The sequence below is a fragment of the Arvicola amphibius genome, chromosome 1 (assembly GCF_903992535.2).
Source record: "Arvicola amphibius chromosome 1, mArvAmp1.2, whole genome shotgun sequence".
Classification (NCBI taxonomy): domain Eukaryota; kingdom Metazoa; phylum Chordata; class Mammalia; order Rodentia; family Cricetidae; genus Arvicola; species Arvicola amphibius.
This window is the reverse complement of record NC_052047.1, coordinates 173,361,620-173,387,353: the sequence shown is the minus strand read 5'-3', so window position 1 is coordinate 173,387,353 and position 25,734 is coordinate 173,361,620. Positions and strand designations below refer to the sequence as shown.

The following is a 25,734-nucleotide window of genomic DNA, read 5'->3' as shown; positions in this document are numbered from 1 at the left end:
GCCACCACCGCCCGGCTGTGAAGCATCTTCTTAATTGAGGCAAGAAAACTCACCCTGAATGTGGGCAGCACCATTTCCTGGTTTGGGGGTCCTGTTTAGGGAGACAATTAGCCCAGTACAGTAGGGAACTGCAGCAAGGAACCCTAAGCCAAATAAGCCCCTCTTCTTCTAAGCTGCTTTTCCTGGGTGTTTACCACAGGACCTTGCAGGAGATGCTCATGCCTTGTTCTGTTTTCTGTGCTAGTATTGGCTTTCCCTAATGTTTGCTCAGCTTTCTTCCAAGATGTTGACTTGCCTGTGAGAGCCTCTTTTATGTTTGTTGTCATGCTTATTTTCTGCTATTGATATTTTCTTAATGTTTTTATAAACTGAGTATTCTGAGATTAATTTTTTAACCTTTTGAAACTTTATTTTTGCACTATCTTTGCTTCTAGTTGCATTTTTCTCTTTTCTCGTCATTTGTGTTATATATCTTATGTGCTGGAAGGTTCTGGAAGGTCTATTTCTGAGGCAGAATGGTGCTTCACAAACTGGAAGACTTGTCTTCTTTTGCTTTGTGAGTCTGTTGCCTTCATTTTCCAACTTTAAACCAATGTGAAGATTTTCCTCTCTGTGTCTGCTATCTTTCTCCTAGGAGATTTACAGCTTTTTCAGTGAAATAATTATTTCTGTGTTGAGAATTTTGAAGAGAGGCACTAAAAATCTTTGCTAACTTAACTTGAAATTCATTTGGAAGTCTTTAAAAACCAAAACCAAAACCAAACAAGCCAGCAACCTTGGAGGACAGACTTTGCAGGAGGTCAGGATTCACAGGTCACCGCCCGCTTGGTCAGACACACCTTCAGTGGGAGTGCTCTATTTTTAAGGTGCGGTATATATTTAGATAGTCTCAGGGGAGATCTTGGCTTTCTTGTTAACTATGCAGAGGCTGTCTTTCCTTTTTGGGTTAAAGGCCTTTGTTTTTAAGGTGCTTGAGTACCAATAAATGTGTAAATGATAATTGGGCCGTCTGATAAAAAAAAATACTTAAAAAGCTCCTCACTGATGTTTCTAAAAGGAATTTTCCAGGAGCTAAACATATAATCCTGAGATTAAAATGCAATGGGCTCATTAAGTTGTTTCCCATAAAAAGCAGAATAATAGACTTTAAATCTATTTGCCACTGGCCACCCACAAAGGACATCCCTGGGCCAAAGAGATTAGATAGAAATACAGCATAGGGAGCTGGGTTAAATTTGTGAGTTTTATTCTTAGTAAATGTTTCCATGAAGCACTCCCGCTCGGACTGGCAATGGGAAGATAAAGAAGTTTTGACTTTCATTCCAAGAGCAGGTCAGTGCAAACATGAGGCAGTTTGAGGAGGGCAGAGCAGCTCTTTTAGTACAGGCTAACTGTGTGGATTCTTTCATAATTCACCTCTGCTGGTGGTCAGTTCAGTTGCTTCCTGTCTCTCTGAATATGGGATGAACCCACCGCTGTCCACGTCCACACACAGCTGCTTGGAGGAATGCTTTGGTCATTGTGCAGTAAGCAAAATATGTTCCTGGCTTTGGTGTTCACCAGCTAACAGACCTCTTCTTAGAGGCTTGTGGACACACAAGAGCCTCTCCTCAATGGCTGTTACTTCTGCACCAGAGACACAAGGGAAACCCGTTTCCATGCTGATTGCTGGGAAAAGCTTGCCTGGGCCCATTTTGTGGACGAACAGGGTGGAGGGCTAAGCAGACAGCACTGTCTGGCTGGCTGGTCCGGACCCTCTAGCCACCTCTGTAGAAACCAGACTCATAGCTTTCCTGCGACTAGAACGCCATCCCGTCTCTTGAAACTCCTACAGTCTCGTACTATTTTTAGTTAAATTAAATATAAATAAAGTATAAATTCTTGCTGATCAGGACAGGGACCTTCATTGTTTAATTAGCTTGCTTAAGACTTCTGTCTTGGTCACGTCATGCCCTTCAAGCCTGCCTCCCCGTTTCTCTCTTTATATGGTAGTGAAATGAGCGGTGTGCGCTGGGCCCACCAGGACCTTCCGTGCTAAGAGGGGGGGGGGGCGTGTGGATGATGACACACTAGCCAGACATGCTAACCCCGGTTTCCTGCACGTTTTCATCCCCACTGACTGTCGCAGTTGCTGCTTCTGCCGTGTTCCCACTTTCAAAGCTCTCTGGCCCTCGTATTGGTTCAGTATCTCCTCGGCTCTTCTCCCTATAGCTGAAGCAGCTTGGATCTTTCAAAAAGACTTCTGAGAGCCCGCAAAGGGAAACCAGGGCCCACCCCCTTCTCCCTCCCCCTTGGTCTCGTTGAAAAGGAGAACTCTAACTGTTGTGTACAGAAACCATCACTTTCTGAACTTGCTAGAATTAGTTCATGCTCAGAGCTTAGAGCCTAGCTCTGCACTATTTATAGGTTCCTGGATAAAAGAGCCAGAGAAGCCACCAAAGACAGTTTCCAAGAACATTTAGAGTCTATGCTTGAGGGACAACAGTTATTAAAATTTCATCCTGTAGCCAACATGATGTAAGTACTCAGTGTTTGGTAACTGTTTTTTGTCTCTCATCCAAGTACTAACCAAGCCCAACCCTGCTTAGCTTCAGAGATAGAGATCAGGAACATTCTGGGTGGTATAGCCATAGACAGTAACTGTTATTTGTATTCCTTAACAAATTTCTGTTAGCTGAAGGTGTGTGTGTGTGTGTGTGTGTGTGTGTGTGTGTGTGTGAGAGAGAGAGAGAGAGAGAGAGAGAGAGAGAGAGAGAGAGAGAGAGAGAGAGAGAGAGAGAGAGAGAGAGACTATTGCATAATGGGCGACCTCAAAAGTGCCATCAGGAAACAAAAGGGTTAAATTTGTGACACAGATTTGATGATTCAAAAAAAATATGTGCAGTATTATGAGACAGAGAACAGCGTTGTCATTTGTCACTTTAGGTAGTCATGAATAGGTCCCTCATCTGGTTGAGAATTTAACTACCCAGTTTCTCTATGAGAAAAGTTGTTCTCTAGCAGAGTGTGAATGAAGTATTCTGTCCACTGTGGGCCTCCTCCAGCTTGTGGAGGGGTGGAGAAGAAAGGGTGGCATGTATGGAATTCGACTCTTCTGCCAAAAAGGGTGTGCTCCCCAGCTGCAGCTGTGGTGGCTGCTGGGGAAGAGCTGGGACAAAGCTTGAGATCAGTGCCTTTGGTAGGGTGTCCTAGAAACTGTTGGCATTCCGCGAGAACCCTGTGTGGAGGTCCCAGTTAGAACATGATTTGGGAGATGCCTGCTCTGTCCAGAATAAGATGAATACGAGTTGGGGCAAGGGGAAGAAGGTCTGTGGTTTTGGGCAGTCAGAGCTCAGGTTCTGTTAGAAGTCAGAGAAATCATTAGTCTGGTAATCGGTCTGGAGCCCAAGGCCACCAGTGTGGTTCCTAAAAGATGGTCTGCTCCCATGCGCAAGCTCTCCAGCACGCACAGATAACAGTTCTCATTTAGATAGTCTGCCCTGCAGAATTCTCAGTTCTTGAAATCCGAGGTGAGGATGACCTTTTGGGAGGCAGTTCTCTTCTTCCACGGCAGGTGCTGAGACCGCCCTCAGGTCATCAGGTGTGCCCAGCAAGTGCTTTGAGTCAGTGAGCTGAGCCAACTACTGACCCTTCTGTAGGGCATGCCCAGAGGCTAAGCTAAATAATCCCTCACAGGTGTGCTCCGAGGTGTGCCTCCTGTGTGAGTAGACCGCCAACCCTCCCAGAGGGGACACGGTATAATTAGAAGTATACAAGTGAAAAGAGCCTGCTGTTTGAAACTGAAGGTAGAAACACCGTTGTAAAGCAGAATTCAGAGAGCAAAGACAGAAGACATGTACCTGCATACGTTCTTTGGGAGCCATCTTTCCTGTGAATAGCTCTGTGACTAGGAGATACAGAGATGGAGTTCTAGCGGGAGGACTTAGATGTTGGGCCACCCTGCATTAGAACCATTTTCTATCCTGTCATGGCTTTGTTGCTGTTGGAAGGACTGACAAATGACTCCATTTTTACTGTTGACATTGAGACAAGGTCTGCTGAGGTAGTGCAGGCTGTCCTTGAGCCTGAGATAGTCCTGCTCTTGCCTGCAAAGTGCTGGTATGTGTCAGCGTGCCCAGTGAATTCATTTCAGTCCTGGCAAACTGCCCTCACCTCTGTGCAGTTCCCTCTAATGACATTACTGATAAGCCACCCTGTTTGGTCTTGATGGGCCTCTGTCACTCGGATGGGATCTGTCCCTTTCGTCTGATCAGATCTTGTGTGTGTGCGTGCGTGTGCATGCATGTGTGTCTGTGTGTGTGCATGCTTGTGTGTAGTCTCTCTCTGTGTGTATGTGCATGTGTTTGTGAGAAACAGTCACAAATGATAAGGAGTCAGTGCCAGAAACTTTTGTCCGAATTCAAGCAATTAGAAATGTCCCTGAAGTCCTCTGATGCTCTGGTTCTGCCTGCTCTGTGGTAATTCATAGTATCTCAGAAATGCCGTTCAGGATTTTGTTAGAAGTTGCCCTTCTGCAGAATGTCAGCATACAGCACATTCAGAGCTCTACAGGGAGAATAGAAAACTTAAGAACAAATCTCTAAAGAATAAATAGTTTGAACAAGAAATGCCTGCTAGAGCAGTTTTCGATGCACTAGACAGTAAATGTTTTTGAAAAGGATAGATATTACAGACGATAAAATTAGAGCAGACCTGGGTAGAATGTTGAAGGAAGTTTCCTAAACTGTTCACTTTCGTTTCATATAGCATTTTAGAGCAAACGTTTTGATTTGTATGTAATACATTAGGACTGTAGGAGTTGCCTTAATTTTATTTTTTGAATAAGCTTATTTTCCATTTAAGTAATGATATAATTTGTCAATGATAGGTTGCTTTTATATATAAAACTTCTCATTTCATTTTGTCTGTTTTCTTGAAGGGATGTTGAAGGTTTTTTGTTAAAGGGAATTTCTGCATCTGTTGAAATGATCATATGCTTTCTGACTAAAAGTGTGTTTACATACATATTATACATACAGAATTCTGTACGTTGAGCCAAACTTGTATCCTGAAATGAAACCAATTAGGTGATGTTTAGTTTACAAAATATTCTTAAGGATTTTTGTTTCAATATTCCTCGAGGAAATTGGTCTCAGATTGTCTCTATTGTTGCTGTATTCTTACCCTGTTTTGGTGTCAGAGTGGTGCCAGACTTAAGTGTGTTTGGTGGTGTCCCTTTTCTTTGTATGCTACACCATGAGCAGTGGTTTGAAACTCTTGAAAGTTTGGTAGAATTTGTTGGTGCCTCTGCCTGGCCTTGGGCTTTCCTTTTGGGAAACTGACAGCTTCCATATTGTTCATTGTGGTGTGGATCTATTTAAATTGTGTATATCCTCATGACCTAAATTTGGTAGCTTATCTGTGTCTAGGACTTGATCCATTTCTTTTGGACTTTGATGGTTTTTGGAATGAAGTTTTTAAAATACTACCCAATGAGTCTGTGGATTTTACTGTACTCTGTAGAAACTGCTTCTCTTTGTTTTTTTATTATTTTATTAATTTGGTTCCTCTCTCTTTGTCTCTCTGTCTCACTCAATCTTGCAGTCTTGGGTCCAGGTTTGTGAGTGTTTTAGTTTTACAAAGAACCAAGCCTTTGGGTCTATGCCTTGTTGTTTTTGTCTGTATTTCCTTAATCTCTTCTCTCATTGTTATTATTTCTTGCTGTCTTCCGCTCTGGGGTCTAGATTAGTCTTGTTTTTATGAGACTTTAGGTTGCAGCTTTGGCTTATTTATTTGAGATGTCTTCATTTTTTTAGTCTAAGCGCTCTAGGCATAAACTTTCCTCTGTCTTGGCCATCTCTCCAAGTGCCTGGTAAACTGTGCTTTCCTTTTCTTGCACTCCAGGGATTTTTACATGTCCCCCTTGTTTCCTTTGGCCATTCCCTGGCCTTTCACGAGCACTTTGTGTAGTCTCCATGCGTTTGTGTAGTTTCTGTCATTTTACTTGTTGATTTCTGGATTTCTTGCATTGTAATGTGATACAGTGGAAGGAATGACTTCATTTCTTTTATGTTTTGTAAGACTTGGTTTGTGGCCAAGAATGTGGTCTGTGTTAGACTGAGTTCCATGGGCTGCCGAGAAGACTGTGCCTTCTGACTTTGCTGGATGCAGTGTTTTGTGTGGATCTAACGTGACTCTTGCTCCCTCCATCAAATTACCCATCCTTCATCAGGACAATCATTCTAGACACATACTAACAGGAAAAAAAATACCTCGAGGCAGTTACATTAATTGCTCTGAATTTTGTGGTTTACAGAAGACTAGGCAGCTAGAATTCTCCCTAAGGGACAAAAATATCATGTAGACTTAGTGTTTCCTATGGTTACGCAGGTTACAATAGAGATTTCCTAGGGCTCTGTTGGTTCACTGTACTTCGTATCTCTGTCCACGCCAGTAAATGTCCAAATACTTCAAGTCAGCTCTGATTTGCTCAAAAGAATCCCCAGAAGAAAGCCTATCAGATAAATGACAGATGCTCGCAGTGACAAGGAAAAGGAAAGTCAAGGGACACTGATTTAGGAACGCTTAAGGGCTAGCATTTTGATCCTGTGACGTTCAAACACTAATTTCTCTGAATAGGGGTAGAGAGAGGCTGATGCTGGCAGGAGTTGGGAAACAAGAAAAAGTTTTGTGGGACATTTCATTGTTTTGCCTGGGTCCAGGTTTGGCTTGCTAAGAGTGCTGATGCCCAAAAGGCTTTTTGGGCTCAGTTAGTCCAAGTTGTAGCCAGAGTTTCAGGAAAAGTCAAAAACTGTTCTGTTGGTTTGAATGAAAATGCCCCCCATAGGCTCATAAGGAGTAGCATTATTTGAAAGGATGAGGTCATGTGGTCTTGTAGGAGGAAGTGTGTTACTGGGGGCGGGCTTTGAGGTTTCAGAAGCTCAAGCCAGGCCCAGTGTCGCTCTCTTCTTCCTGCTGCCTGCTGATTCGGATGTAGAACTCTTGGTTCCTTCTCCAGCACCATATCTGCACCACACTGCTGTGCCTCTTATCATGATGATAATGGACTAAACCTCTGAACCTGTAAGCCAGCTCCAATGAAATACTTTCCTTTGTAAGAGTTTTCATGGTCATGGTGCCTTGTCATAGCAATAAAAACCCCAACTAAGACAACTGCTCTTGGAAGCCTTGATCATTCATTCCCAAAATGCCAGTTAAAGAGAAGAGGAGCATGTAGGACAAGAGAAGAGAGTACAGAGAAAGCAGAGGCCGTTGGGAGGCATCTTTCTGGTTAGCAGGCTATGCTGTTGTCTCAGTTGTCAATTTGATGCGATCTAGAATCACTTGGGGATGGGCCCTCGGGTTTGCCTGAGGAGGAGTGCTTGGCTAAGTTAATTAAGTGAGAAGACCTGTCCACCTTCAGTGGCAAACTCTAGAGTTGGATTCGGGCCATATTAAAAGGAGAAGTGAGCCGAGCTCAGGCACTGAACTGCCTCTGCTTCCTGGCTGTGGACGGACACAAGTGACTAGCTGCTCAGTCAAGCTCCTCTTCGGAGGCTTTCTCACCTTGATGGCTTGTTCCCTTGAACTGTGAGCCAAAATAAGACCTCTCTGCTTAAAGCTGTGTCTGCCAGAGTAGTTTATCATAGCAACAGGGAAAGAAAGTCACAGATGTTTACATTTGGTTTCAGAATCAACAAGTTGCTCCCCAGCCTTTTGTCTAAGAGCAAGTGCAGAAAACCCAACAAGTAACTGCCCAGTATTGTTTGCTACTAATTTCACCAAGGTTATGGAATCAGATTCTCAGCAATGGAAACTTCCTCTGATACACCCATAAACACAAACCTTAGCTTCTAACACTATGGAGCTGATGTGGTGGAGGTCATTGTCTCTCTGGCTCAGAGCCTGCAGAAACTTACAAACTGCGGAGAATGCTCGACACCGCTGGTTACGCTCATTTTTCTTCCCTCCTTACACACTGACTCTTCAGTTTGGTGGGAGGGACCTCCGGTGGGTGTCTTATCTTATGCCGTAGTCTATAATCCTTGATCACACATCTAATCTATAGGGATATCCTCAGGAGTGCTTTAGTTTTCATAGAAGAAGGGCTGTGAGCCTTACAGAAAGAGGTCTTTGTCCTGGCAGCTGCACTGAACTCCATATGGTGTCATCAGCTCTGAGGAGAATTGGTGATGATTCTCTCCAGTTGGGGTGGGGGGGGGAGGGCTCTGCTGGCCTTATCAGCACGTTTACTAGATGAATAATGTTAGCCTATGTCACCATCCTGTGTGGCTGTCAGCTGTCTTGAGAACTTTCTTTGGTGAGCGAGTGCACAAAAAGCACAGACAAATCCTCCCTGACTATAACTGTGGAAAGGGCATTTATCCTTTTACACTCACAGATTTTGTGTCAATCACCAAGTGAGTGTACCATTTGCCTCAGGGTAATTAGAAGGCTTACTTGTGTGTAAGTAAGAATATCAGAAAACACAGATATATAGATATACATATATATGTACATACACACACATATATACACATTCTATATGTAAATATTGTTTATAGATTTTTAAATCTAAGCTATGTATATGTACATACATGTAGTGCTTAGCATGGTGCAGGATAAAGGTCGTGCTAATGCACAGCAGATGTTATCATCCTGTGTGTATTAGCATGCTATATTTATAATCATGTATTATATTGTTTTGTGCTGATTCTGTATGGTGCCACTTTCTGTGTGCCAGATACCGTTCCAGAAGCAACAGTGCTCCTTGTAGGGAAATGGAAAGGGTGCCAAGTTCTGTTTGGATTGCATCCAGATTCCAACATGGTTTTCTTCATTGCTATTGTTTTGATTTTTAAGCCCCATTTTTCAGTGCCTACTGTGGTCTCTTGAAGTATTAGCTGTTAGAGTTGATATTGTTAGTTCCTGATGCTTTCCTGGGAACGTCTAGGGCATCAGCAGCACAGCCTGATAAAGATGTATGATAGTTCTTCTCCTTTTGAAACCTTTAAATTTACCAATGGAAAGAAATTGTTCATAAAGCAAGCTGAATTTATTAGGTAGCCATACTCCGCCCCCCCCTCCAGTGGCTTAATTAGAAGTTTGATGCTTGCATTTGGCCAGAGATAAGAACTGTGGCCTCTTAGCCTCTTACCTTGTCCACATGGTTCCTAATTAGAATCCTAACAGTGTAATATTGAGGGCTTTTGGATTCATTCCTGCCTCAAACACAAGGTAAAAGGTACTAATCCAGTCAAGGTCCTTGCGGCAAGGTCTCATGTGCTTCAAGGGGGCTACAAATGTGTGACCAAACCAGGCAGGCATTGAGCTCCGGATCCTTCTGGCCTTCTGGAAATCATAAGCATGCACTACCATACCCAGTGCTCAGCATTTACTTTTACTCTATGAAGAATTTAATACTTCCTTTAATGGCACTACTCATAGAAGGGCTCATTATGTAAGACTATAGCAGACCTTGAACTCATAGAGAGGGAGGCCTCTGCCTCTATAATGCTAGCCTCACTGATTGCCATTATGCTTGGTGGCACTACTTCTATACTCACAGGCTCTGTTTATATCAGCGATTCTCAACCTTCCCTTTGTGGTGACCCTTCAATACAGTTCCTCATGTGGTGGACCACACCCCAACCATAAAGTTACTTTTATTGCTACTTCATATATGTAATTTTACTCCTGTCATGTATCATAATGTAAATATCTGTGGTTTCTGATGGTCTTAGGCAATCCCTGTGGAAGGATAGTTTGACCCCCAAAGGGGTTGTGACCCACAGGTTGAGAACCACTGGTTTATATTGATTTCATTTTTCAGGATTGTTAAGAATATGTTCAGAGTCATCAAAGCTCTAAAGGAATGTGCATTTTCTTAGAATTATTGACATTGTAAGGATAGACTTGAGGATCAATAATGGAGTTCCTGAAAGAGGTTTCTGTTATACTCCTTGATTTCACATAATTGAGATCTGCTTCTTTCCTGTCTTTGGTATTGAGGAACCAAGACAGCAAGTTCTCTGCCGGAGCTGGAAGCTGGTTAAGCAGTAAAGACTTATGCCTCTTGGTGTGCAGAGTTTCCTTCTGAGATAAGAACTGAGGAAACCTGGACAAGCTTTGCCTCGGTCTCCTGGAAGTCCCAGCACATTGCACAGTATCTTTAACAATGCAACCGTGGTTTCTTAGGTGGTTCGCAGGCAACCAGCAGCCCTGACATAGGGCTGGCAGGAGATTGGCCACCATGCTGCTTTTGCCACACACTGGCACTAGACCTCATGTTGGAGCTTGTCACCCTCTTTTCTAGAAAGCAACACAAAGCCTCTGGAGGGGAAGTCTCCTGCTCAGGATAGAAATAATAATGGCAGCACTGGTCCAGATCCATTTGTCACCAAATCTTATGCTGTCATGGTCACAGAGACAAAACCAACTGATTCTCAGTCGTGTTTCTTTTGCCATGTCAGTTAGATTACTTCATTCTCTTTTCCTATATCATTCACCCCTTCTGAGAGAAAAGAGAGCTTCTTTTCTTTACACTCATCGTGTATGTGGGTGTATCATGTAGCATTAACTATCTCATTTTTTTTTGACAAGAAAATCCTGCCATATTGAGTTGGTGGCTGTCTTTTCCTGAGTGTGTACGGGAATGCAAATATAAGTTTGCGTATGCTGTTTTATTTTATTGTATTTTTTAAAGTCAGCCTTTACTTTTGGGGGAGTTTTAGGAGGATGAGCCTCAGAGTGCTGTCTTGGATGGCAGCAGTGATTGCAATGATATGCTATGCATGATGAAGGAAGGGAATTCTTATATGGGTAGAGGAAGTGGAGAAAAGCGAGCAAAGCGTTCGGATGGATGCCTTGGGCTGAGAAAGAAGGTTAATTGTATCTTTTCAGTTTTCTGTTCCTTCATTGCCTCATTCCCTTCTCTAAGCAGTCCCTGGTTGTCGAGCATTATTGAGTAGCCACTGCATTAAAGTCTTCCGTTTGCTTTCCTTGGATTGGAGAAAGGGAAAGACTGGAGGAAAAAAAATATGTATTGTTGACTGTTCAAAGCTATTGCCTTTATGGCTCTTACTTTCTGCTTATAAAATCAGGATTTTGCATATTTGAGAGCTGTGATGGTCAAGGCAAAACCAGTTAAAATATTTTGAGATTTTTTTTTTTACCCCAGTTGCTTTCTTTTCTAGTGAACTGGTCAAATGTCCTCAAATAACTTATAACACCTAAGAGGCAGTCATATACATGAAACAAAAGCATAACATCTTGTCAAATCTGGAAAACATTTACATAATACAGTAGATGAATAAGATACAGTGATTTAAAAGTTCCCTGTATGTGGAAAAGTAAAAATCTAGGGGACGTGTAGTGACTTGGGAAAGGGGGTTTATCTTCTTATCCTCTTGGAAAAGGAGATTTTAATTTTAAAATATTTGAAATACATGTGTGTTTGTTTTGTCTTTTGTGATAAAACAGGCATTCCAAACTGGAATCTCTCCAGGCCAGTGTGTAACACAAACTGGCAATGTGTGTCAGAGGTCAGATAACACTGGGGGCTGAACAAGTGACATACCAGGGGGCTGATGTCCCATCTAACAGGAGCAGATGCTGTGTAGAGCCTGTTTGGTATTGCCAGGTGGTGCCCAGGTGGAGGAGTGCCTGTGGCAGATTGTCTAATTTTCATGGAAATCCAGATTATTAAGTAACTGACAAAAAACCTTAACACCAATGCCACTTGGGTCAAACCAGTCCTGTTTGTGGATTCCTTTGGCTTCATGTGTACTTTCTGGAATGTTTTATGTTTGTGCCATTGGACTGTATCTTGTATGACCCTGGATGTTCACCACACAAGTAGTGAATGTTTATGTATAACTTGACAACAACAAAGCACAAATTACAAAACTTCCCATTGAATTTGAAGCGCAGCATCTCTGCTTGCCTTGAGTTAAGCTGTAAGTACATATCACAGAGCCTTACAGTGGGCCATGAGTGAAGATTTATTATGTGTACTTGAGTGATAGGGAATTTAATAGTCCAACAAAAGTTGGTTGCACTCCTGCAATTCTGAGAGTCAACGGTTGCCCAGATTTTTCCAATAATGGCTTTATGTTCTTGGTTACAAATGAAAACTTAGGAGAAAAAAATCTCTTCATTTCAAGAATAGCTATCAAAGAAAAGTAGACTGCAAACATTCCCACAGAAAGTGTACTGCAGGAAAATGAGCCACTACTGTGTCTTTGGCACCTTAGTGAGGACACCTTTGCCACCATCCAGACCCTTGTGGGATCAACAGCTTGCTCTAGACTGGGTTGGAGGGAGCATGTGACTGTTATGGGCATACACTAAGTGGCAGTATGGAAGAGATGATGGCCTCCTGTTACCTCTCATGGGGTGAACGTCCTCACACTCATCTTTACCCCCCGTCCCAGGCAGCTCAGACACTGAACATCACTATACCAGCTTCTAATCTTGGTCTTTAGCTAAGGGAGAGGGTGAAGGTTTCTGGGCCAAATTGAGGCAAAGGGATAGAGGCTGTGTCGTTCCCGGGACTCAGTAGCTTAGAGAGGTGAGTTCCTTGCCCAGGGACTTCAGGGGTAGAATTGAAATTCTAATTCTTCTGGAGTTGGTTCCCAAGTCCTTAACCATTTATGCAGATGTGTCTGTGAAACATAAAAGGAAGTTTCACCAGTATTTCCCCAGGGTCTGCTCTGAACATGCTGCTCGCTAATCTGTTCCAAGCAGCTGTCGTAGGATTCAGTGCTGCCCACACGCTCTTTGCTGCCATCTGCTTAGATGCAGCAGGACAGTCCTTGGTAGTAGAATTTGTTTGGAGGGCTGCTTGTTGGTTATCGGCTGCTCGGCCGTTTAGACCCGAAATAGTCACACAGAAACTATATTATTTAAAACACTGCTTGGCCCATTAGTGCTAGTTTCTTATTGGCTAACTCTTATATCTTAATTTAACCCATCTTCACTAGTCTATGCACAAGGTTGTGGCCTACAAAGTTTCAGCACATCTGGCTCCGACAGCAGCTCCGTGGCTTCTCCCTGACTCTGACTCCTTTCTCTCAGCATTCAATTTAGTTTTCCCCACCTAGCTCTATTTCTCTATAGCTCAGCTATAGGCCCAAAGCAGTTCCTTTACTCATTAACCAATAAAAGCAACACATAGACAGAAGGACCCCCACACCATTTTCCCTTTTTCTGTTTAAATAAAAAGGAAGGTTTTAACTTTAACAAATAAAATTACATATAAGAAAACAGATATCAAACAAGAATTACAGTTAGAATATTTATAGATACAAATATCTATAAACAGACAGACAGTTATATTTTTCCTTAGATATGATAAAAGATAGCTAAGGAAAAATATAACTGTCTGTCTGTTCTTCAACTCCATCAAAGACTCCAGTAGGAGTAGGATATAATATTACCTAAGTAAACAATAAGTTTAAACAACTTCCAAAACTCTAGAATGGATAGAAATGACAGTCATCCAAAGTTCTTCTGTACTGTTGGGGCATCCATCTTCAGCCTACAGACCCATAGTATCCAGTAGACTTTTCTGTGAAGCAGGAAATTTCAAAGACAGGTCCGCCTATATTGGCAGTTTGTCAATCACTTTTTTTCTGTGTCCTGCAGAATGTCTGGCAGACTTTTTCATGAAGCAGGAACCCCAAAGGATCATCTCACTTTTAGGCAAGTTCAGCAGTCATTTCTCTGTGGATCCCGCATGTCCAGTTAAGCAGTCCAGGCAAGAACAGTTTCTTGCCCAAGTGACTAGCAAACTCTATAAGGAGCCTCTTCAATGCCCATCATCCTCTTGAAGTAGATTGTTGCTGTTAGGAGCACCAATTCCTAAGTTACTAAAACATTTAAAATGCCATATTATGTAGTCTTTGAAAGGTTTGAAGAATACCTATCTATCTGAAATACATTTCTGTATATCTAGAAAATTTAACTAAAACGACTACCAGCTTGACTATTATAGATTATTATTACCTGTATTTCTTAATTATACTTTACATTTATTAAATGAGCTACACAAACACAATACCTTAATCAAGAACAGAAATATACATGTAACAAAATTGACCTTAAGTTTGTATCAATAAACCAAGATCCATACCAATGCAAATCTCTATAGCATATTCCCCTTTAAATGTAATAATATTTGGGAATATGGGTGCAGTTTTCTAGACTACTTCCTGCTGATTAGGGGTGCTGTTAATCAGGTCTTTCATGGTGTATCTTGTGTGCTCATCTCAGCCAGCAGTTGGGTGAAGTAATTTTTTGTGGGTGTTCACAACAACCTTTTGGAGGGTCTTGGTTCATCAAACCGTATTGGTCTATAAGCAACCCACAGATTCTCATCCTCTGTGGAAACAAAAGAAGAACCTCTTTTCCAAAACAACATATCCTTAGACTCAAATTCTGAAGTCAAGATCCCTTTATGTTGGTTTAACTTAGCAGTCCTTACAATGAAATGTCTCTCTGTGTTTAGCTCTTTCACAGTCAAAAAATTCAAAGACAACACAATGATATACATAATCTAGACTCTCTGAATATTTTCCATCTTTACGTGGCTTATTATTATTGATTTCTTTAATCTATGACTGTCTGTACTCTGTCTCTTTAAAGACATTTTTTTAACCATTTACTTCTTTTTCAATTCTCTGTGCTCTTTTTCTTCTCTCTCCCAAGCCTATGTACATTTATCCAACACTGTGACCCATTTAGAGGTCTTTTTTTTTTTAAATCTGAATTTGTCTATATTGCATATCTGTAATTATTTTCTGACCAGAAGTGCTTCTTAAAATTCTAAGCACTTCTTAAAAATTTAAGCTGCACCATTACTAATATACCCCTACCCCAAGACTGATCTTACTATGTAGCTCAGGCTGGCCTTGAGCTAGAGTTCCCCTCCTTGCACCTTGAGTGTCAGGGTTACAAGTATGTACCACCATGATTGATCCTTATTTCCCTCTGTCCTTCTCTTCCTCTCTCCCTCCCTCTGCCCTTCCTTTCTGTTTCCCTGTAAAAATCTTCTTACAGCATAGCTCCTTAACAACCCCCTCCCCACCTGTCACCTTCTCTGAGCACCTAGTATATGTCTGCCAGACTCTTCTAAGCCTGGGGTTTTGAGTTCAGCAAGCTAGTTTCTGGGAAAGAGACAGAGACAGAGACTGAGACTGACTACATGACTTAATTATCAGGTAAAAACATATTGGTGCAAAGTTTCAGAGACTTAACTGAAAAGGAAATCCACTGAGAAAACTAAATGATGTTGACTGGCATGTTGCTTCTGGTAAGGGCTGGGAAAAGTGTCAGGAGAGGGCCAGAGGCTGTAGGCCACCAGTGATAGCAAAGGGGCCCAGGGCATCAAAGACCTGGTTTTATCTTCTTTTTATAATCTATTGATTCCCACTGTTCTGACATTTTTTTTTTGTAACAGGCAAAAAGTTCTTTATTTCATTGTAGTCTATTAATGGGTCATTCTTACTGTCTTGTGTCCTTTCTTGCTCACAAATTGCTTATTGCCCAGTTCTACATTTGAGTTATAGAATTTGGAGAGGGTGCCTAACAATCTGGGTATATGAGCAGCAATAGTAATAATACTGCGGGTTTTGCTGTCAAATGTGTTCTTTTATCTTGTGGCTATTAGGGACACAATCTCCAATGTCAAGACAAGAGAGTGGTGGGTCGTGACTTTCCCTTAACTCTTCCATGGTCCTTATCCATTCTGCCTTCAAATGAGTTCTTAGAACAAATGACTCAAGGTCGGTCTCAATATCACATGTCTTCTAAAGGCCACTGACTTCAGATGTGCTTGAAATGGAACCAAACCGTGCAGGTCCAAACTGTCTGCCAGAGGTGGAGGCTCAAAGGTGGGCTTTTTCTGTGTTAATCTCCATGGAATGAGGAGCACATACAGAAAATACTCTTGCACTCATGAAGTCCCATTGGAGTCTAAAATGTTACTCTTTTATCAGAAGCATTTAATGAGAAGAATCTCCCAGGGCCCAGATGCTCGCTGAGCTAGCAACCCCTCCGGCAGGGTTTACTTATCTAGATACCCCACCTCTGCCCTTTGTGAGCTTGGCCCTCTTCCTCCCCTGTGGCATATACAGTTCCCATTGTCACTTCCTTGCAGCAGGTTTTTTCTGCTTCATATGTGACAGATCCTTCCTCCCTGAGTGAGTACCTGTGTCTGTGGTGGGTTCAGGAGAGCTGGAGTTCATACTAGATCCCAGGTTGTGGTCACCATGGAGCTAAAGTTCGTGCTGTAATGACTGGAACAGGAGCATGTTTGGGCACAAGAGTGTTGTGTTGGAGGAGAGGTTGTTGAACTTGGCCTTATGGCCCGTGTCTTCCAGGCCCAAGTGGTGCCTATCTTTCTTCTAGCCTGAGCCTCTCTAGGCTCTCAGAGGACTGTTTGCTGGCAGGATCTGGGGAGAGCTGGCATGGAGCACTGGGAGCAGGTGTCCTGGCCACTTGTGGCATTTGAGATAGAGTGTCAGTAACTTCATTCAAAGCATACACAAGTGTAATCAGAAACGCTGGGCCTGTGGATTCCTGTAACTCAAACCCCAGTCACCATGGGACTGATTGCATAGGAAATAAGTCTAAGAAGGATGCCTTATGTAAGAGGATTTAACATGGTTTTTGGTGACAGGGCTTTAGAGAGGTTCTTTTACACTCTGGTGTAATACAGTCTTTAATAGAAGTAGTGGCACCTCAGCATGGTGTGCTCAGACCGCTTGCCCTGTGTGCACAGAATACCTTTCCTCTAGAAATGAATGTGCAAATTCCTACCTGTGTTTGGCCAGAGGATGGTGGATCTAAAAGCAGTGATGACTGGGGACTGACTCTGAACTGTCCCATGTTAGTGCATCTTCTACACATTAAGTATGGACGAGAAAGCCACTGTCTGCCGAGTGCTTATTAGTTCCTGGGGAGAGTTACTGCTCTGATGTTTTCAAGGCAGTGACTTGGGCTGGGGATGAATTGCTAAAGTTGTCATGGACTTTGATACTGAGATTTTGCATCTAGGAGGGCCATAGCAGTGACCAGCTCGGGGCATAGATGTCTGTTTTAAAGATGATGTCTCGGGGATTGTGAGCAGATGCATAGGAAAGGACAGGGAAGAAACCCAGCCATTCCTGAGGGGGAGTGCTGCTGAGTGCATGTAAGCTGGGCTTGAGAAGTGTGGAACTTTGCTCCTGAAACATCTGCCACATTGCTCCTCCAAGTGTGCTCTCCCAACTCTGTGCCAGAGAGATGGAGGAGGAGGGCGGTGGTTGCTGCTGCTGCTTCTGCTATGTGTGTGTGCACGTGCACATGTGTGGACATGTGTGAATGTGTGTGTGTATGTGTATAAATGTATACTTGTATGAATAGGTGCTGTATACACATGGATGCAGGGGATGTTTGTCAGTAGTATAGACCTCTGAGCCTTACAGTAGATCTACCATACACTCTGTAACCTATGAGTACAGAAGCTGGGAATTTGCTTGTGGCCAGACCTTTCTTTTTACACATAGTGGAGTCCTAGAATAATTAATCTAGAAACTAGCAGCTTGTCCATTTATTTACGTGAGGATTGAGTTGGGCTGGGGAGAGACAAGGATTTTGAAAGTTGAAAAATTAAAAAAGGTGAGATAAAAAAGGTGTGACACAGATTTGTTTGCTGACTTGGAAAAGAAAGGTGTACATGAACATGGGTGATTTATTTTCCCTCACAGTCTTTGTATGTTTTTAATTTAACCTTTTAGGACATGTTTTGAACTCACATAAAGATGTGCTCTCTGCTGGCTTCCAGATGTTACTGCATCCTCCTTCTCTTTTTGTCAGGAAGCAGGGTGGTGGGTGATGTGGGCAGAGTCCTGTTAGGAGAAGTCTGCCTGAAATGGATGAGGTGTCAGGATGGGATGTGGTTGATTCTAAGCCGTCTATGACAGAACATCCTTCTGCCTTTTAGTTCCATGAACTTAGGTCTTCCTACTGCACATACAAACTGACTAAACAAGAAACCTGCAGAGCACAAGAATTTCTAGTTCACTTGACATTGCTCTTTTATTAAAGTGATCATCCACCACCAGTGTCTTAGATGCTTTATGTATTTTATTATTTAAAGTTGAAATATTTGCTCTTATGGCAGGCGTTGACGAGTTTGAAGAAGGTGGCATAAATGTGACCGATTAAAGTATGGCTCGTTGTTGAAATGTCGCGGAAGATGTAAGTTAAAGGGAATGGTGGCCATCCTAATGCGGCAGTGCTGATGCTCAGGACTGATGGGCTGCATCCTGCGTGCTGTTAGCGTCACTGTGCTTCTTCTGACTGCCTAGTTGACGTATGTGTTACCTGCTTGGTTGCCGTGGGATCGAATGAGTTGGTTCATGCAAAGTGCTTGGACTACGACTCCCAACATGGTAAGCACTTACATGCCGTAATAGGAGTGATGAAATAGTCCCAGAGAAATTGTGCTTTGCCTGAGCCCATGCGATCAGTTTGAGATTGGAAAACATGGCCTTTTAGCTTCTAACCTTTGGTTCCATGAACTTTACTAGTCAGCCGATTCTTCAGCTGTCACCTTAAAACTGTGGGTGCTCACTGCAAGGACTAACATTTTGGAAGCCCTGCTTGGTCTCCTTGCTAAGACTATTCTAAGTCACAAGGTCTGACCCAAATAGAAAAAGATGAACAGAACCAGCAGAACTCTACTATTACTATTAAGAGTTCTTCTGGTCCCTTAGCAAGTGATGGATCCTGTGGAAATGACTGCTCGGAAAACCAACAGGACCCTGAAATCTTTGAGGACAGAGAGTGATCCCAACAGGCGGAAAATCCAGTGTAAACAGTGGATGACAATGTACTGAAATGACCCTGTGAGAGGAATGGGTCACTGTGACGCAGGGATTGTGCTTCTTTGAACTTTGTGTCAGGCTTCCTACAGAATGGGGTAACTATCAGGAACCATATCAAGGTCCCCGTCACCCCATCAGTTTGACTGGTACTTGTCATTGGTAATGTTCTTTCCTTAATTAATGTCTGACATTAACACCTGGCAGTTGTTTGGTTGGAATCATCAAGAAAAAGCAAATAATGCAGATGCACACATGTGCACATCTTTATGACTAAGAATGCATATGTTGCCACAGATGCAGACATGGAGTAGCTGTTGCCACTGGGAGCCACGGTCCTGCTGGACTGTTTATATCTGCTTTTTTCCCTTTCCCTATGTTGATAAAACTTCCCTTCCTGTGTTTGAGAAGGTATCAAATGTTTCCTGATGTTTATGTAAAACTGGTCTGAAATTCCTAATAACTTTATATAGGAGAAGATGCATCTTAGTTTTAAGACTTATAACAGGATGTAAATAGTATGTTGTTTTTGCCCATATGCCCTGTAAACACCCACATCAGGCTGTGGACATTTCCCTGGGCCTCACTGTGTGAGACTCTTCATTTCTGCCTGTAGGAAGAAGTATTTCCTGTGCTCAGTGAACGGTCTCAGCTAACTATTGGGAAAACCCTTGAGACCTTGTTGATTGACACTGAGTATAGGTCGCACTCTGTATTCAGATATCCGTACAGCATTGAATAAGGCATTTGACTTCTTTTTAGAGTTCAGTTTCTCTGCCATTAAAAGGGGTGGTAGATTCCTTGGTTCATAAGACTAGGTCCAGATTGCTGAAGCTAACATCCTTCCACCCCCTTCTCTTTCCATAAGCTTCCTGGGTCTGTGCTGTCTGGGACTGCTTGAGCTGTCTGTGGAAGCACACAGAGCATGCTGGATAGGAAGGGCTTTGGAAAGACAGCTTCACTGGGTGGAGCAGGGCTGAGGGGTTAATTGTTAGCGATTTGAAAAGTGTCACTGCTTATAAAAACAAGGAAGTTTGAACTAAAAGATTATCCCAAGTAAAACCACATTTTAGGTCTTCCTTGAACCAGCCCTTAACCAGTGTTCGCAGCAGGTCTTTGATGTGGAATGTGTACCCCAAGGCGTATTTATGTTTTTGTTAGCATTGTGGTCTCTCTTCCATTTGTGGTCAGAATGGATCTCTGGGGCAGTCTTGAATAACTTCCAGACCAATGTGTGTTTACATGAGATTCAGTGAACACTGGTTTGAAGGCCTTTCAAACCCACACCATTGACGCCGACAGAACCCAGCTCCTCATTAACCAGGAAGAAAATGCCAGGTGCCATTCTGCATCAATGTGTGGCTCATACCAAGTTGTTTACCTGGGGTGTTCTAGGCCTGCTGTTTAAGCAGCCAAGGGGTACCTTGCTCACTTTTCCTAATGGTAATGGACACAGATGTCACATCTAGCAATGAATCTTATGTGGTGCCTCTAAATGGAATATCCTTAAAATTAAAAACCTGATGAAAAAGCAATAAATAATGAGAGTTCACTGAATATTAATTTGTAATAATTGCCAGTCATCCTAGAGTCCTGAAGCATGGGAATGGGAAAGTATTTGGGTTACAGCAGGGACCTAGAGCGATGAGCTATGTCTCACAGAAGCTGTGTACCTCTTAGCTCCTCTGTGTTTCCATTCTCAAGAGTACCTGCTAGGGTGACGGAGAAATAGAAATTGGTATTGCAGCTGGTGCTTGCTGTCTGTATAGTCACGAATGGAGCCGTAGGGCCAGTGAAATGTCAGCACTCTTTCTGTTGTTAACTGTTTCTGCTGACTTTTGTCAGCCCCCTATTCTTGGGGAGCAGTTCCCCCTGTGTGTCTTTTGAGGGTTGGAGTAGAAGGTACAGCCTCAGGGCAGGTATACTCAGTGCCCGATGTAAAAGATCTGGCTTCCTCAGGCTCTTAGGATTTTTTTTTTTTTGCTCCCTGCTTCATAATAGAAACAGTGTTTGTGCTGTTTGCTTTAGCTTTGCCATTGACATTTATTTATCTTTGCTCTTTCAGATTTTTAGATCAGGGTCTGATTTCTACAAAAAAATGTGTAGAGTTTTATGTATTTCTTGAAATAAAGCACATTTTCTCCTTGGAATATTTTACTAGAATTTTTAGCAGTGATGATATTTTTGTTAGGTACTGTAAAATGGTCATTTTTTCCTAACTCATAAATAACCACACTGCTTAAATATTAAGAGTGCTAGGTCTTCGTTCTTGTTCTCAAGCAACTGCTATTCTGTAAACAAAAATATGCTAAAGAAAAATTGTTTTTCTAAATGACTTCTAATGATGCTTCTTAATTCTGTAATCTCAAGCAGATCTTATGAAAAGCTGCCTCTGTCTTCTCACGGAAATGCAATATCCATCATACGCTTTGTGCTCCGTGCACCTATCTAAAACATTTTCAATAATCAAACGGTAACTTCAAAACTGTTCACAAAGAACAGTACCCCCAGTGAGTATTCTGACAGTGGAAAATGCCTCTCGGTTTTACCCAGGAGCGTCTAGATGGTGTTTGTGTTTGGATGTGCTACCAAGATCGGCAGCACTGCAAAGCGTCCTGTCCATGGCGTATTAATATGAACTTGACTCAGATTTTACTCAAAGTTGGCCACAGACAGGACCACAAACCACACTTAGAACACAGTAGCAGCAGGGAGACTGGGTGGCACTGGGGCTACTTCTCTTCATGTTCTCGTCTCAGTTCTCAGATGTGTTGACCGTAGGTAGCCTTCACCCCGGAAGACCAGCATTTCCTGCTGTTGGTTTGAAAGTGATGCCAGAGGACTGTGCGTTTGCTAAGCAAACAACAGGATGAATTCTAATTCTTGGCTCTCTATTTCTTGACTTGTTTTTCCTCGAGATTCTCAAAACCTTTAAATTTCTCTGGGAATTTCTGGAAAGAATTACTGAATGGAAAAAACACTGTTTTGGTTTCATTCCAAGTGAGCTTCACGGGTATGACTATGTCTGTGTGGTTCTATGTGCACTCTCTGATCACATCTCTGATGGCTGGGTCCTGAGGCCCTGCATTCCTGTGGGCTCCTGGACCCTCTCACCTGAAATACACAGCCCCTGGCATGTTTGTCCCCTCTTTTTTTTCCCTCAGGGCACACTCAGTGTCCCATCTGGAATGAGACTATTGTTGACTGCCCTTGATGAAGTCCCCGCTCTCAAGCATGCCTCTCTAGTACCCCCCTGTGTCCTCCCCTGGCAAAGGCCACATGCCCGGCTGACACCACTGTGGGGTGCTTCTGAGCTGTGTGACTGTGCACATTGCTTTGATTTCTGGCCTGGAGCGGTGCCTGTTGCACAGCAGGGACTTTGGAAACGCTCGCTGAGTGAATTGAGAGAATGAGCATAGGAGACTACCCAGGGAGTCCTGTACCCGGAGAGGATGAATGACTCTGCGACCATGAAATGATTATTATCGTCATGCCCACCCTGGGATTTCCTGAAAACCAAAGCCAAGGGCTTGGAGAATTGAGGTCAATATGGTAGTGTTTGGAAAAGAAGGAGGAAGCAAGAGGGGACAGTCTAGAATATCCTTCTTTTACAGCTTGGCAGTGAGAGATATTCTTTTCATGTAACTAAGGAATGGTGGGAGAAGCTTCAGCGTTTATTTTAGAAAGCAAGTTGTATGTACTAATAAGAAAAGAGATCAAAGTATTTCTGAATGTGTGTTGGTTTCTAGTATGTTTTCTCAGATGCTCTAACCCCCCTAAACTGCGGATTTTACTTTGAGGTCAAGTTTCCTAAAGTGTTTTAAAAGCTAGCCATGCAGGCCAGCAGGCTTTGGCCTCCAGGGAGTTGATATCTTTAGATGGAGAGATTTTTCTGCATCTGGGAACCAAATTGGAATTACTGAAGATCTGAATACTTAATTAGCTTTGCAGGATCTTGAGTCACTAATCGAATTAGTGTTTTAAATATGAGGGTTATTGTTCTCCACTTACCAGCCACTTCCCTTGGAAAAGGAGAAGCTTGGAGCAGAGACCTCGTCTGCATCCTGCGCTCTTCCTGCATCTCTGGCCTCCCACCGGGGCCTGGCATTGACATGGGATGGGTAATGTGGCTATAAGCACCGTGTTTGTGAGCCAGGTTCTGTTCTTGTGATTAAGACCTTGAACCTGGAGAGACGGTGGGCTGCTTTAGACTAAGCCAACTCCATTTCAGATGTGCTTTAGAAATAGGTAGACTGTGACTCGCTGAGTTCTAAGTACTGACTTGGATGGTTTGAGCAAATACCTAGGCTCATTGTGATTAAAAACCCGAAGGTTAATGTCTGTGCAGCTCCTGGCTGAGTCAGGGTCTTTCCTTTCCTTGGAGGCCTTTTTCTCCCCTCTTCCTTCGTTCCGGCAATGCGGGAAGCTTGGGCTTTTGGAAAGGGAAGGCCATTGTATGATGCTGGTGACATGTGCTATGTGGCCCCATTTTGCAAGAGTGTGGTCTTCTTCTATTTAGCTAGAGGTATCTAAGACCCAGTTATCTGCATTGACATTCTGTGCTCTAACTCTGAATTTAGTGAATGGAACTATGAGCATACTGATGCGGAAGGGTGTGCTTGCTGCGTTATTGAGTGTAAAAAGCAACCTTGCAAAATACACAGTGACGTAGAATGTCAGAAACTATACAGAGCAAAAGGGAATATTTACTTCCTTTTTATTTGTTTGTTTTTTTGGAGTTCTAGATGTTTGTGAGCTGCTATGTGGGTGCTGGGAATTGAACTTGGGTCCTCCGCTAGCCCTGGAGCTGGCGGGCGTGAGTGGGGCTGCCCTTTGGCTGTTGGGCTTTGCCCCCTGCCCACTGCAGGCTGGCTCCACTGGCATTTGGATATTTAACCTCTACTTCAAAATTACAATAAAAAAGGAGAGGCTTCTTAAAAATTCGTTACAACCCGTTACTGCTAAGGTTTTTTTTTTTTTTTTTTTAAGCGTGGGCTTCTTTTTCTGAACTGAGAGTCTCTATGAACATTTTGCTGTGTCCTGATGGTTTCTACCAGCACAGCCCATGCTGTGTGTTTGTGAACTATAGGCTAGTTGAATCTCATCTGTTGTCCCTGACAAGGGAATGTGCTACTGCTCTGGGTTTTTGTGTGTGTGTGTGTGTGTGTGTGTCTGTGTGTGTCTGTGTGTGTGTGTGTGTTTCTGTGTGGCCAGCAATCGAGACTTGTTTTCTTTAACAGTTGCTTAATTGGGCTCGTTTCTGCTGGAACTTGGTATTGGTGCCCGAGACAACTTAGTTGGGGGCTGGTGTCTTTCTTTCTTTCTTTCTTTCTTTCTTTCTTTCTTTCTTTCTTTCTTTCTTTCTCTCTCTCTCTCTCTCTCTCTCCCCCTCCTTCCCTCTCTCCTTCCCTCCCTCCCTCCCTCGTTCTTTCCTGGGCAATCAACACAAAGCCTTGATATATTAGGCACATATTTGATCATTGAGTTTTATCCCCAGTGCTTGTGTGTATGTGTGTTTGAGTTTAAAGATAGTATTGCTACAGAGTCCAGGCTGGCATTGAGTTCTTTATTCTCATCTTCTATCAAGTCCTGCCATTACAGGCATGTGCCACCACACCTAACAAAGGAGTCCTCCTAAAGGTTTTAGGCATCAAGTCTGAGTCTCGGGCATTTCCCGATGTATACAGTGAGCAGATGTTTGCTATATGGTGTGATGTGTGTGATACCTTCTGAATCCTCAGTACAAACAGGTGGTGTTGTCAGATGTGGCAGTAGGTGGCGCTTGGGGATGGTGGCAACTAGTCATATGTGTGGACGCACTTCACACGGTGACCTTTTGTCTTGTTGCTTGCAGGGTCCTGTTTTTTTTTTTTTGTTTGTTTTTTTTTGTTTTTTTTTTTTTTTTTTTTTTTTGTTTTTCGAGACAGGGTTTCTCTGTGGCTTTGGAGCCTGTCCTGGAACTAGCTCTTGTAGACCAGGCTGGTCTCGAACTCACAGAGATCCGCCTGCCTCTGCCTCCCGAGTGCTGGGATTAAAGGCGTGCGCCATCACCGCCCGGCTGCAGGGTCCTGTTTTTGAGCTTTATCAGAATGATTTCATTTGCTTCTCTGAGCATAACTGACGGATAAGACAAAGCCTTCAGGTGGAGCTTCCGTAGCTGAGAATTAAGATGGACTTTGGTGGCATTCTGCTTCTGCCAGTACAGATGACCGTTAGTGCAGGAGTCCCTCAGAGGAACAGTACCTTTAAGCTTTCTAACGCATCCCATGGATTTAACACAACACTAAGTACGTGTCTTAAAATGATCAACCCTGGCAATTTATCCAGAAAGCAGTGGTCCAGGATGGAACCAGGGGCTCTTGTACCCCCTCTCTCTGTTGAGGTCATTTTCAATGTCCAGCCACATAAATGTTTGTACTTTGTGAAACTGAAGGTCAGAAAATGAGGTTTTGCTTGAGGTTGAAAGTAGACGCAGCCTCCTCAGTAGGAGTAATTATCAGATAATTATTTTCCTGGGTTGCATTTGCACTCCCCAAGGTTTGACTATTCCGTGTCAGTGTCACATGCGAGACACTATATACACTAAGTGACTTGTGTGCATAATCGCATTTAATCCACAGAGCAGCTCTGTAGTCATCATTAAATATCAATCTACCTTCCACGTGAGATTCCCGAGTCACATGGGGGACAAACACACTGACGGAGGCAAGGGGATTAACAAGTAACTGTTAAAGCTGGACCTGAAATCCCCCTGGTTGGGTTCGGATCCAGGGCTTCTTGTCATCAGTCACTGATGATTCTTTTAAGTGGGTGATGAAACCTCCCTAACCAAGGCTAATCGTGACCCTATTGAGGACGAGGCTAATCTGATGTCACTGAAGAATAT

At 43.0% G+C, this 25,734-nt stretch overlaps 1 protein-coding gene across 11 annotated transcripts in view; it reads left to right on the top strand.

Moving 5' to 3' along the window:
* Positions 1-25,734, top strand: part of Sgms1 (sphingomyelin synthase 1) — a 265,738-nt gene that overhangs the window by 39,712 nt on the left and 200,292 nt on the right. For 2 of the 11 annotated variants that reach the window (XM_038344314.2, XM_038344303.2), the window contains exon 1: positions 18,346-18,416. The exons of the other annotated variants lie outside the window; for them this stretch is intronic. The gene's annotated coding sequence lies outside the window, so the exon portion shown is untranslated. Of the gene's footprint in view, positions 1-18,345; positions 18,417-25,734 lie in introns of those variants that run through there. 11 annotated transcript variants of the gene reach the window in all.